The sequence below is a fragment of the Lepisosteus platostomus genome, chromosome 22 (assembly GCF_059453375.1).
Source record: "Lepisosteus platostomus isolate fLepPlt1 chromosome 22, fLepPlt1.hap1, whole genome shotgun sequence".
Taxonomy (NCBI): Eukaryota; Metazoa; Chordata; class Actinopteri; order Semionotiformes; family Lepisosteidae; genus Lepisosteus; species Lepisosteus platostomus.
Window position 1 is genome coordinate 517275 of NC_142632.1, and position 13117 is coordinate 530391.

Genomic DNA, 13117 nt, shown 5'->3' on the forward strand with positions numbered 1-13117 from the left:
AGGCCATAGTACAGCATGGTAACTTGACACTGTACGGTCTGGAACCAGACAACATAAGACCAAACTTGAGGTCGTGGATGCCTTCAGGTGCCACACTATTGAATTGGATAGAAATCCAAGAAACAGTAAGCCCTCACAAGGTACAGGTAGTTAGTTTGCTTTAATGGAACAAACCTCCAAACCACCCTGGCAGGTGCCCAACACAGGTGTCATGGTTCATCAGGGGGGCTGGGAACAGGAACCGGTGTTATTGTAACACTGCTGCTGGGAAGCTGGATCATGGCTGACAATGTACTCTGAATGCTGTACTCTTACATCAAGATGTACTCCGGGTAGCACAAATGAGTCAAAGGTAGCATTTCAAAAGAAAGGAAGTTACTTCTTCCCCAAATATCTGCCTACAGAGGTATCAGATACTGACAGTGAACTTCCTGATTTGTAATGCCTAGACTGAGATGATGTCTCCTACCGTGTTTATACATACTCCAGATGTTTTTCATCCTGTTTGTTCCCAATGCTGGTTCCGGTATGAATTCTCAAGGAGAAATGTGGACATTTAAGGTTAATGTTCTAATGACAGGGGACATCACTTAACTCTGTTTTGTTTTGAAGGCAACAACGTCTCAGGACCTCGTGACCTTCAAAAAGGGGGGATATGTAGAGGCAATGCTTGTTAATAAGACAGAAATAAGTGTTGCTGTGCTTTCCCAAATGAGGCCCCATCTCTCTCTTCATCTCTGTGGTGCAGCCACAGAGAAACTATTCATGCAGGCTGATTTAAAGATGTTTTCTTTTGATAAGGGACAGCTCCCAAAGGGGGATGCACTTAGCTAAGCCTGGCTATCATGATCAATGGTCATCCATTGGCGCCTATCTGTCTAGGGAGTGCCAGATGGACATCTGGATTGCATTCCTAGGTGTCAGGAGTAAGTGACTCATATCTCACCTTGATCAACCAGTCAGGGACTGGTAGGGCAATGTAACCCATGTGGGACTCTGATGCCCATTAAACTTTCAGCCAATGACAAGCCAAAGTTCCTCCAGGTAAAAACAGGCAACAGAGAGCCTGGAGAACTTGAACTTGAACTTGAACTTTATTGCCATATGTAACCGGTACTGGTACAATGGAATTCTTACTTACAGAAAGTCTCTCGATTGTAAAACAAGTGTAAAAAACAAAACAAAGTGCAACCAGTGCATCAAGACAATGTACAAACAAACAATAGACAATGTGCAGGAGAACTAGTAGGACTATTCCAGTAGGAGAATTCTAAGGAGAATTCCAGGGGTGCAAGACAATTCCATGGCAGGACGGCCCAGGAGCAGAAGGCTCCCAAGGGCAGGACATTCTCACAGCACGCCTCCTGACCATCCTGAGACTCAGCCCGGACAACCACGGAACGGCCAGTGTGTCCGAGTGCCAGTACTTTCCTCTGTTCTAAGAGTCGAGAGTGGAGGTTGCCACGAGTAACCAGAGGATCCACCCGAGGTTAGCATCAGCAGCAAGCCTCGTGAACAGGTCGGAACTGTGGACAGCTGAATAACTAATCAGAACAAGCGCTTCATCAGGAACGAACCGGTCCTCTTCCTGACCTACTGGGACCCACAGTCATATTTTCTCCTGTGCATAAACTTTGCTAGTTAAAGCCAACACTAACTAGCCGGTCAGTGAGCATCAGCAGCGCACTGTCGCAAACCGCACAGCACAACCTGGCACCAAGCCAGACAGCGCGGATTGGACAGCAACAAGCCTGCAACTGCTTCTTTGAGTCCGCAGGAGATCTGAATCCCCAGAGATTGGATGAGTATTCAACTTCAATGCATTACAGCTCGAGAATTCAATTGTCATCCCAACCAGTTGATACCAATTTAATTCCTAAGAGTTATGTACTTGTTTTGAGTATCCAATGTAGAAGTTATAACCAAGTTCATTTACGAAACGGTCTAAATGAATGATATACTGAACATATGTCCTCTTGATATATGATACTCTTTGTAACTGACTGAATATATACCTTTTGTATTCTGATAAACCTCTTGATAAGATCTGTTTGGTTTACATGCATATTCTATGTATTAATAAATGTATCCTCGTGTATTAGTACCTATGTGTGTGCGTTGTTTGAGTTATATCGCATGGTTGGATTCTAAGGCCACCCAAAGAATCATTTTATGATTTACTGCTACAATTAATAATTGTCCCAGTTAATGCCCAAACCCTACAGAACTGGTGCCTTCAGAGAGCACGCTACAATCTATACAAGTACGATTCTAGAAATGCTCACCAGATTACGTTTTAAGAAGGAACTGTGCCTCAGGTTCCGCCGAGATCTTAACTCGGATGGCAGGATTCAGAGCCCGGAGTGTGGACTGATGGCGCACGGAGGGTCCACATACTGTGGATCCCGCAGTGATCTTCCGCGTGTTCAAACCGCCAGCGTGTGACTCCCCTGTCCCCGTGACCTCATTACTCTGCTCTCGCCTCTGTGCAGCCGAGCCCGACTCATGGTAAAGTGGAAAAAAATATGCCCTCAACGTGAGATTTACTCTGGAGCGAGGATAGATGTTACCTTTTTATCGTTGAACAGGATGTATGTGATGTGGCGACTAGGTTCAATTTTGATTCCTGCGGCGATTCCTGTGTCTACCACTAATGTAAGAGCTATTTCAAGTGTGGCGTGGTGCGGCTTTTCAAATGCTCAACAGGATGACTTCGCATGCACGCGTGCTTTCATGCAGTCGTTTGTGAAACCATGTCTGCTTACGTGCAAACGGGCGTGGTTTCATGTATGCAAAAAACTTTCCTGGGCTTTTCTGAAGCACATAAAATTATTTGGAGATATACATTTGTCTTGTTTTCCTCTTAGGCTCTAGAATTGATAACTTTTTTTTCATTTTTGGCCTTTTTCTTCGTTTTCCAGAAAGTGGTTGCAAGCCCAATATCATGCGAAGAAACTTCAGGATTCGGGGATCAGTCAATGGATTTTGTTCAAAGTTGGATTGTTGCTCTCTGTGGACCAAGAGATGTTGTTCTATAATGTTTTTTTTTTCAAATTTAAAAATATCATTTTTTCATGGAGCTTTGAAGGGGATGGATTCACCCTCCTTTAGCCAGGACAGAGCTCCAGGAGCCTGGGTAGGATTCTAGCTTTCTCCCCTTGCAGGCACCTGGCACAGAAGACATCATTTTTTTCCTTAAAATCTTTTTTTTTTGTGTTCCTTGTTGTTCCAAACTTAATTTTAATCACTTTTAATTAGAGATTTTATTAAAAATAGTGCAAAAAATGACAAATTTCACACAAAATAATGTAATATAAAACGGATGTTTTTAACTTTATTGTAGTGTTTTAGAAACTAATATGTCTTCAAAAATGGTTGTTTTTCACTCCTAGGAATGAAAGCTGTTGTTAAATGATGTTTATTTTCAAATTTTGAAAAAATAAAAGGATTCTAGCTTTCTCCCCTTGCAGGCATCGGACACAGAGAACCTCATGGTTTTCCAAAAAATCATTTGTTATGTTCCCTGGTGTTCCAAACTTAGTTTTAATCAATTTTAATTTGTTATTATGTTAAAAACAGGGTAATAAGTTTCTAATTGGACTATAAATAATGTCATATTGTCTGCTATAAAACTGATGTTTTCAACTCCATTGTAGAGATTCTAGAATCAACTAATAGAGAATTAAAATAAAAAAGGGCATAAGAAGACATTACCAACAACGACCACAAGATGGAGATGTTGTCTAGACATTACCAACAACGACCACAAGATAGAGATATTGTCCAAAGAGCCAAGAAGGGCAAAGCCGCGATAAGGAGATTGCGGTCAGAATGCACATCCGGATCCCAAACAAATCTCTAGTAAAATATGATCATTTGTGAAACAGGCAAATGAGTGTCTGCTACAATATGATTGCTACATATCTGCATTTGTTGGTTTTTAAGGAGTAAGAGTGCAGGCGGTTTAAACCTGCGATCCAGTGTGTTGAAGTATTTCACAACACTACCCCTAGCACATCTGGAAATAATTCCTCATAATGATTATTGCCCTGGGCATGTACCAAAAAATCAGAGAGCATATACATATATCGCTGTGTTGAAGCTAGAGACACAGAATAAGTGCAAACACATCCTAAATACAGTGTTCCTGCACCTTGACCTCATCCAGAATGTATCGTTTTTTGAAAGCGATTGCTGTCAGAATGCACAACTGAATCCCAAACAGAATCTCTAGTCAAATATGATCATTTGTGAAACAGGCAAATGAGTCTCTCAGGTGCCCATTGCTCATTTTCAGACACATTTATGCAATACTTTCACCATGCGTTGAGCAATAGGGATTAAAGATACCAGAGGTAAGGTTTAAAAGTGATTCTGAGGTGCAACACATCAGCGAAACAGCTAGGCATCTGAAATGCGGGGTTTGAGAGCCCTTCAGGGAACACCGTACCCTAAAGGTACCAGAAGTCCACTAGTATAAGCATTAAGTCACTGTCAGCCCTGTTGCAATGTGATTGCTACATATCTTCATTTCTTTGGTTTTTAAGGAGTAAGAGTGCAGGGGGTCTAAATCTGCGATCCAGTGTGTTGAAGTATTTCACAACACTACCTGTAGCCCGTCTGGAAATAAATCCTCATTCTGATTATTGACCTGGGCATGTACCAATAAATCACTGAGCATATATATATATCACTGTGTTGAAGCTAGAGACCTGTATGTAATATGATGCTAAAATGTCATTTTCACATATATTAATGTATGAAATGATTGCTTATGCTTTATAAACAAATCTAATTAAAATAAAATCTTAAGTTTTGTATTTATCTTGTACCATAGAACATGATTTTCTTTGTATTTCAAGCCCACAAAGTGTCCAAATGACGCACTACATGATAAAAGGAAGATTATCACATGCATATCTGTATAATCTTCCTCATGAATATGCATTCCTTCCATTACCTTTTAATTTTTAAAATGAACTCAAGTTGTGTATAATGTAATAATTTAAGTAGAATAGATTCAAATAATATAATGATCCAGTGTGTTGCACTACTTCACTGCTTCACTGCTCTATGCCGTCTGGAAATAAATCCTCAGACTGCTTACTGCCCTGGGCTTGTACCAATAAATTACAGGAGCACATCTATATATCACTGCGTTGAAGCAGGAGACACACAATCACTGCAAACACATCCTAAATACAGTGTTCCAGCACCTTTGACCTCATCCAGAACGTATCATTTCTTGAAAGGGATTGCTGTCCGAATGCACATCTGAATCCCAAACAGAATCTCTAGTAAAATACGATCATTTGTGAAACAGGCAAATGACTGTCTCAGGGGCCCATTCCTCATTCGCGCTTCTTTGCTTGCACCGGAACACACCGACTGGAGGCGGACAACGTAGTCGGCAGGATTCGAACCTGCGCAGGGAGACCCCAAAGGATTTCTAGTCCATCGCCTTAACCACTCGGCCACGACTACAGCAAGCCCCATCCCCACTGCGTTCTTGCTACAATCTTACCCGGCGGAAGCCTATTTCAAAGTTGTTCTCCGTTTCAAAAAACATTTCCAAAATACAAGCCTTGCAGCCAGACACGCCTCAGAGGACTTAAGGGTGGCTTCATGTCGGAATGATAAAGTCTCCCCGTCCGGACATGAAAATGCCACTTTGTTACACACAAAATAAGAATCAACAACAGAGAAATGCCCACAACAGCTATACACAGAAAACATGCAGGACACTGCTCATGATGTTTCCCGAGCCGAAACAGTGCGTTTTTCCAAGCCATTTGACAGAGCCCGCCCACTGAAAACTGCAGCAGAACGTGTAAAGACGTTCAACTTTGTAACTACTGCACGCACAGGAAGCAGAATAAATTTGTCTTTTCAAACTGTCAAAGGTTTGCTTTGCGAATGCTGCAGGACATCGCACAATCTCTTTTGAACGGGGACAAACCATTTCTTATGGGGCGCATTAAGTACAGACGTTTAAAAAGCTCCACTCATGCCGACGATGCAGCATGAAGAAGCGCAACCTAACGTTTGACAGACAAAAGCCGGGCGCCGCTACGAGCAATATGAAACCAAACTGACAGCACACGGCGTTTCGCGCTGACTCAAAAGTGATCTCGACAGACGCTGTTCTCTGCATAACGCTGAAAGAGCTAAAGAGCGTTTCTGTTGAGACGTAACAAGCTCGTTTCTTTCTACCATGATGTTACCATGACAAAATCTGTCTTTAAACACCTTCCTCATTCTCTGACGAGACTGTCAAAAATTGCTTTCGCCGATTGCATTGCAAACCAGCGGAAGCGGGGTATTGGGAAAAGTTTTCAACTAGCAATAATCGCGCCTCGGCTAAACCTCACAGGCTACGATACTGCCACTGCGCAAAGCTGACGGTTGCCAGGCAACCGCGGGGATCCTATGGAAATCGTTATCAATCGTCTCATGGCATGTCGTTGCTGAAATGCTTCATATTTCTGTTTGCTCTCTTTGACCAGCCCAGCTGCGCCCCACCCGAAGGCAGGGAAGCACAAAAATTGCATGGAATTCATGCTCCTCTCCACGGAAATCTTTAGTAAAAGGCGAAAGATTTGTACGAGATGAAGAGAAACCAGAGTGTGTGGCTGCACAGCTGCAGGAGCCCAGGCCGCCTTCAAAGCCTCTGCCCTTCCGGTCGTGGTTGGCAATGCACCTGGCCTTACAAATGAGCCAGTGGGGCCCATTCAGCTCCGGGCTCATCGCCTGCGGCTCTCGGCTTGCGGGCGTGCCCAATCCGTGCGATAACTCGGAAAACACCCGGCCACAGTGTGCAGGAAACAACGCACTCTGGGAAGCCGCTATGCAAAGCTAGGTCCCAAGATCACCTGCGGCCGGACACTTCCCGCCCCCCAAAGAAAAGAGCGCCAATCAGACGGCCGGAGACCGAGGACTCGCAGAGCAGACAGCCACAATCGCCATAATAAGAGCCTAACCCTAACCCTAACCCTCGGAAATCTGTGGCGTTTAGCGTGACATAGTCTTGCAGGCATCGTGCTGTCTCACTGCAATACTATACCGCTGGAGGAAACAGTCCATCTGGCCATGAAACTCATTTGAACGTCTAGCTACAGCAACTAACTATATCATGATTTATTCAGGATGTGCGGAATTAGCACGTCCCGGAGACAGCTTCCGAAATCGTGAGCATTCTCTGGTGGTAGGGGCGTTCAAGATGGCGCTCAGGGGTGGGAGGTAAAGTTTAGTGGTTGAGGAGTTTTTTTTTAGTTTTTCATGACCTGAATGTTAATTTTTGCTTTTTTTGACTACTGAAAAATAAGGACTTAACAGTAGTTGTTTAAACTTCAGTTATAACTGAAAGAAAAAAAAACAATTTTTTTTAGATTTAAGAATTTCAATATGAGTAACACTGAGAAAAGAAAAGAGAGTGCTGGGTCTTCGAAGGAGAAATCTAAGATACCTCAATCGTATATGTATAGCACTACAAGAAAATTGATGGCAACTAAAGGGAAAAGTGAAGCAGCTGGAGGGGACGTGGAAAGAGTGCTGGAGATGCGCTCGTACGCGAGCGCTCGCAGCCCAAGTGAGACTCAGAGGAAGAGCCGGAGTCCCTGCCCAGCACACCTGTGAAAACCCCGGCAGCCAAGAGAGGAAGGGGCGAGCTGACGCTGGAGGAGCTCCAGACCAACATCTTCAACATGATGGCACAGAGCATGGGTGAGCTGAAGGAAATGATTCGATCTAATACAGTCGCAATCGAAAGTCATAAAAAGTCCATGGACTGTGTGTTTAAAGAGGTTGAAGACTTAAAGAGTGAAGTAAAAGTTCTTAAACAAGTAAATACCGAACAAGAAAAGCATATTAAAGAACTTGAATTGAAAGTGAACGATGTAGATAGATACCGTCGACGATGGAATTTAAAATTATTTGGAGTTAAAGAGGAACGTGATAAGGACCTTGTTGCAACAGTGAAGGGTATCTGTAAAAGGACCCTGCCGGACCAGGAGGACGTAATATCGGCCATTGACTTTGTTCACAGGCTCAGGAGAGCGAACATGTCTGAGCGAACTGAGCAAGTGCGCCCCAGATCGATTATAATACAGTTCACCAAGAGGACGGCGAGGGACATGCTGTGGCGAGCGGCGAGGGGGAATGAGTATTTGAATGGGAACAAACTGAGGTTTGCAGAGGACCTGTCTGCCGCGGACAGGAGTACCAGGAACCAGCTGTGGCCCCAGGTTGAAGCTGCCAGAAGAGAGGGGAGGAGAGCCTACTTTGTGGGAGCGAGGGCCTTTGTGGACGGGAAGGAGATTTGCTCCCAGTGACTGCTCAGTTAACGATTATGTTTGGTTTTATTTGTTATACCAGTATATACTAGTGTTTCTTTAGTGTTAGTTTGGAATGGTGTAGTTAAGTGTTAAGGACTGTTATAGTTCTGGTTCTTTGAAAAACTCAATAGTTTAGACAGTCTTAGAGTTAGTTATTTGCTTTTGTGTATGTCTTTTTCATGAATGCCAGAGGTACTCGAAATGTTGTTAAAAGAAAAACTGTGTGCTGAGTTTTATTTTTTACAGGAAACGCATGCATGTTGAAACTAAAGTTTATAAATAATTGAGAAATATTAAAGCAAGGAAAATATGATACGTGTAAAATATACAATTTGATCACATAATTACTTAATTACCTCTGGTAGTTAAATGCTTTTTTCTTCTGTGTTTTTTTTCTCTTGTACATGACTCTGATCCTCTTGTTGTATTTGTATTTGTAAATTCTATGTTTAATAAAAAAAATTTTTTAAAAAGCATTCTCTGGTGGTGTCCTGCAGGCTTCCTGCGGGCGTGCGTTGGTGGTATAGTGGTGAGCATAGCTGCCTTCTAAGCAGTTGACCCAGGTTCGATTCCTGGCCAATGCAGTGGTGAATGTTTTCAGATGCTGTCATGAGCCTTGGATTGTGACTAGCAAAGCGAAGCCTTTTGAAAGAGCTAAAGCACTGCAAAACGGAATTGAGGGAGAATCTTACAGGGGATTCTGAGCGGTGTCTGCATACACGCAGTCCGATACGGGTGCTGAAAGCTTGAGCTACTCTCAATGTCATGCTGCCTTTCCCCGGAGTAAATCTGTTACATTGAAAGAATGCTTCTCGCAGGTTCAAAAAGGGACCCTTTGTTAATTGTAGAAATCAATGATTTCGAATGAATTCTGTATGCGTTAAAAGACAGCTATACACAGAAAACATGCAGGACACTGCTCATGATGTTTACCGAGCCGAAACACAGAGCGTTTTTTCAAGCCATTTGACAAAGCCCGCCCACTGAAAACTGCAGCAGATCGTGTAAAGACGTTCAACTTTGTAACTACTGCACGCACAGTAAGCAGAATAAATTCCTCTTTTCAAACTGTCAAAGGTTTGCTTTGCAAACGCCGCAGGACATCGCACAATCTCTTTTGAACAGGGACAAACGATTTCTTATGGTGCGCAGTAAGTACTGTTACTGTCACTGCTCGATACCGACGTTGGCCTACTATACCATGTTCAGCCACCGCTAGAAAATGTACGGCTCTAGCACCAGAGCAAACAACAGGAGGGCCGACGTCGAACAGGCACACGTGTCAGACATGGAGAGCGATGAGAATGGGATTCGAACCCATGCGTGCAGAGCACAATGGATTAGCAGTCCATCACCTCAACCACTCAGACACCTTGTCAGCGAAACTGGGCTGTCCGGACATGGGTTGGCGCGCTCCAGATGATCTTTTTCTTTTTTTTCCCCTCGTACTCGAGGGTCATTTTCCTGTTCCACATGCGATTTCAACATTTTCCTTGGGAGATGTCAAGCCAGCAAGCCACTGCTGTGGTTCAGTGGCCAGTGTGGAGTTCAGTGGCCCTGTTGTACACAGAAAGCACATTGAGCTCCTTGGACATGAAAAGTTCCAGATAAAAGCCATTTGTCATCCTTTCTCTTGGTGTCGATGTTGCTATTGTATGTAAAGGTGGCAACTTGCTCAGCGAGCAGGCGGAGCACACACCGAATGCAGATGTGTCTGAGTGGTGTGTCCAAGTGGCTGCAAAAGGACAACCCTCCCGGGGCGCCGTGGCTTAGTTGGTTAAAGCGCTTGTCTCTTAAACAGGAGATCCTGAGTCCGAATCCCAGTGGTGCCTTCTTTGTTCTGTCTTCTCGAACAGAACTGGTCCTAACAGACAACCGCCTACAGCTAGACTTAATTAAATGCAAGTATTCATTTCCTGTCTTTAACGCGACTTGTTTTTCTTAAAATGGATGGAACTTGCAAAACATGAAATACAAACATTGCTAATCAGCGCTAGCGGCTGGCAAAAAAAAAGAAGTCAGCAATGTTTTTTTTCTTTAACCTTTACCATGCTAATGGAGAAGAGTTAAACGACCGAGTTTATGCAGCTTAAACGGTGCTCATGTCGGGTTCTTAGCTGAAAGGGTGGTAAATCATGCTCACCCCAGTCCTTAATCTTTTAAAGAGGATACAAAATTGAACCTAGTCGCCACATCACATACATCCTGTTCAACGATAAAAAGGTGACATCTATCCTCGATCCAGAGTAAATCCCACGTTGAGGGCATCTTTTTTTTTCACTTTACCGTGAATCGGGCTCGGCTGCACAGAGGAGAGAGCAGCGCAATGAGGTCACGGGGACAGGGGAGTCACACGCTGGCGGTTTAAACACGCGGAAGAAAACTGAGGGATCCACAGTATGTGGACCCTCCGTGCGCCATCAGTCCACACTCCGGATTCTGAATCCTGCCATCCAAGTTAAGATCTCGGCGGAACCTGAGGCGCAGTTCCTTCTTAAAACGTAATCTGGTGAGCATTTCTAGAATCGTACTTGTATAGATGCAGCCTTTAATGTGTTGCTAGGTTAAAATTGATGACTTCTTGAACTTCAGTAGGCAACTGCCCTCTTGATTTCGGATTTAATTTCTTTATTACAGGGGCGCTTTTATGAAGACAGAGTCATGTTCAGGTACTTTGCTTGATGGAGGAAGCATATTTCGGACTCTGTGATCTGCTCACCTGGAAAGGTCTGCTGTACTACTACAAGAGAGAAGTAGAGTCTGGAAGAATGGACAATTTTATGATGCTTTGGAAGATAATGTTTTTTTTTCTTTGAAATCGAAATGAATCAGAATATCAGTCCAAAAGACAAACTCTTGGTTTGGTTTAAAGAGATATGGTTTTAAAACAGACAAGATGTAGAAAGGTGTTTCTCACTTTTGGAAAAGAATGGACCGGGGGTAATATTTTACTAGTTGCAGTGCTGATCTCACTGGGTTACAGTCCTGCAGTGTCCCACCAGGGCCAGTGGCGCAATGAATAACGCGTCTGACTACGGATCAGGAGATTGCAGGTTCGACTCCTGCCTGGCTCGGGTCGTTTTTAAACGCATCGGGCTACTCCCTAAGTAGTCTGTGCTACTTACTGCATTGTAATCGTACCCAGTAAGAGATTTCCTTCATGTAAATGAACTGCACCTGACAGCTTTAGAAAAACACCTGGGCTCAGTACGGTGCTGAGAGCTCAGCGTTGCTGTTCTAATTAGCACGCACTGCATCGGCTATGAGCCCGAACCTTTCAATTATTCCGATCAGTAAGTCAACACGTAGTCCACATGAACGGTAGAAATATTCTCTTGTCTGTCTCTTGTTTGTATAGAACTGAATGTCCCTGACAATGTACTGTTAGTTTTAATTGAAGAACGGCATTTGTGTTCAAATATACCAGACAAGTTTACGTAACTGCTCATGCGACACTCAGTTGTAATTAGTCAAGAAATAAAGTCGAACAACAGCTGCGGGTTTGATTCTGAACGTATGAGATTGCAGCGCCTTTTACTTTCATTGACAAATGATAGAGATTCGAAGAGAGATCCTTCAGACCAGCAAGCAAACCCACGGCTATTTCGGTTTTCTATCTAGGCAACGTTGGTGTCTGCAATAGCATACATGAAAGCGTGATGCAATTTCTGTGGCTACATTTGTTGCACGTCATGCACAGTAAGAGTGTTTCTAACACCAAATAAAAAGTCAACAATTAGCGATCACGCCTTCTCCTCAGTTAACCCACTGAAACCCTTGCTGTTAACAGTTCTTTACTGCGTGCTTTACCAGCACCTACATATCGTGTCGGTTCTTTCAGCTTTATTCATTAGGTTTTCAAAGGCATAAGTAGAGCACCAGAGGTGCGAATGCAAGATGCGTGGTTATCTGAAGAATTGATTTCCACGGCAGCGGGTCCAAACGATTTCGCGTTGTTATAGTACCAGGAAAGGAGAAGCGGCACTTCGCCTCTGCCGCGCAGGCACAAGGCGACGTGCAGCAGACGCCGGAGTCGGCAGGTTTCGAACCTGCGCGGGAAAGCCTCAACGCATTTCGAGCCCATCACCTTAACCACTCGAGCACGACAAATGCGAGCTCAACGCCGCCGCATTCCTCCTATAATCAAACACGGACTGCGAGGTGGCTGCGGAAACCTTTTTAAAGTTGGTCTTCGTTAAAAAAAATACCTTTCACAAGATTCGTGCCGGCAGACAGACACGCCTCAGAGGGTTTAAGGCTGGCTTCACGTTCAAATGGTAAAGTCCCCCAGTCCGGATGTCAAAATGCAACTTTGGCAGACAGAAAAAACATCAACAAACCAAAAATGTGGACAAGGATTTTACAAGCTGCACCACACTGCACTTTCAAAAGCATTTACATTCGTGTTAGACGCAGGAATTGCCTTTGATTTGCGCGCTTACGAACGCCATGGAAAACGAAACAAAACTAAAGCCCTCAGCTCCTGCACTTGATTATAATCCCGTTACGTGTCGAAGCAGGAATTTACGTCATCCTACCACTGCAACACGGGGAATAGAGGGAAATGAGCACAAGCTACGAATTGTCTCTAATCAGTCCCTACAGTTGTAAGACGCCTGGAAGCGTGCACCCCCATCATTAATCTTTGCGCATCTGTGCAAGGTAAACTCTGGAGCAGTCTCTGAAACGGCTCAAAGGAAACACGTGATTGATTCCATGTGCATCTGGGGTTCATTTCTTATTTACATTTAATTCAAGGGAAAGGCTTGGGTCAGTTTCAGACG

The 13117-nt window shown here is 43.8% G+C and overlaps 6 non-coding genes across 6 annotated transcripts; 3 read left to right on the top strand and 3 right to left on the bottom strand.

The window, feature by feature from the left end:
• Window positions 1–5402: 5402 nt before the first annotated feature.
• On the bottom strand, window positions 5403–5484 carry trnas-aga (transfer RNA serine (anticodon AGA)). The gene has a single exon. It is a non-coding gene; the product is annotated as a tRNA-Ser (tRNA).
• Window positions 5485–6258: 774 nt separating this feature from the next.
• LOC148642454 (U4 spliceosomal RNA) lies at window positions 6259–6400 on the bottom strand. The gene has a single exon (XR_015929423.1). It is a non-coding gene; the product is annotated as a U4 spliceosomal RNA (small nuclear RNA).
• Window positions 6401–6515: 115 nt separating this feature from the next.
• On the bottom strand, window positions 6516–6628 carry LOC148642455 (U5 spliceosomal RNA). The gene has a single exon (XR_015929340.1). It is a non-coding gene; the product is annotated as a U5 spliceosomal RNA (small nuclear RNA).
• A 2217-nt stretch (window positions 6629–8845) lies between these two features.
• trnar-ucu (transfer RNA arginine (anticodon UCU)) lies at window positions 8846–8917 on the top strand. Its single transcript has one exon. It is a non-coding gene; the product is annotated as a tRNA-Arg (tRNA).
• Window positions 8918–10091: 1174 nt separating this feature from the next.
• Window positions 10092–10165, top strand: trnak-cuu (transfer RNA lysine (anticodon CUU)). Its single transcript has one exon. It is a non-coding gene; the product is annotated as a tRNA-Lys (tRNA).
• Window positions 10166–11334: 1169 nt separating this feature from the next.
• On the top strand, window positions 11335–11407 carry trnar-acg (transfer RNA arginine (anticodon ACG)). The gene has a single exon. It is a non-coding gene; the product is annotated as a tRNA-Arg (tRNA).
• The last annotated feature ends 1710 nt before the right edge of the window (window positions 11408–13117 follow it).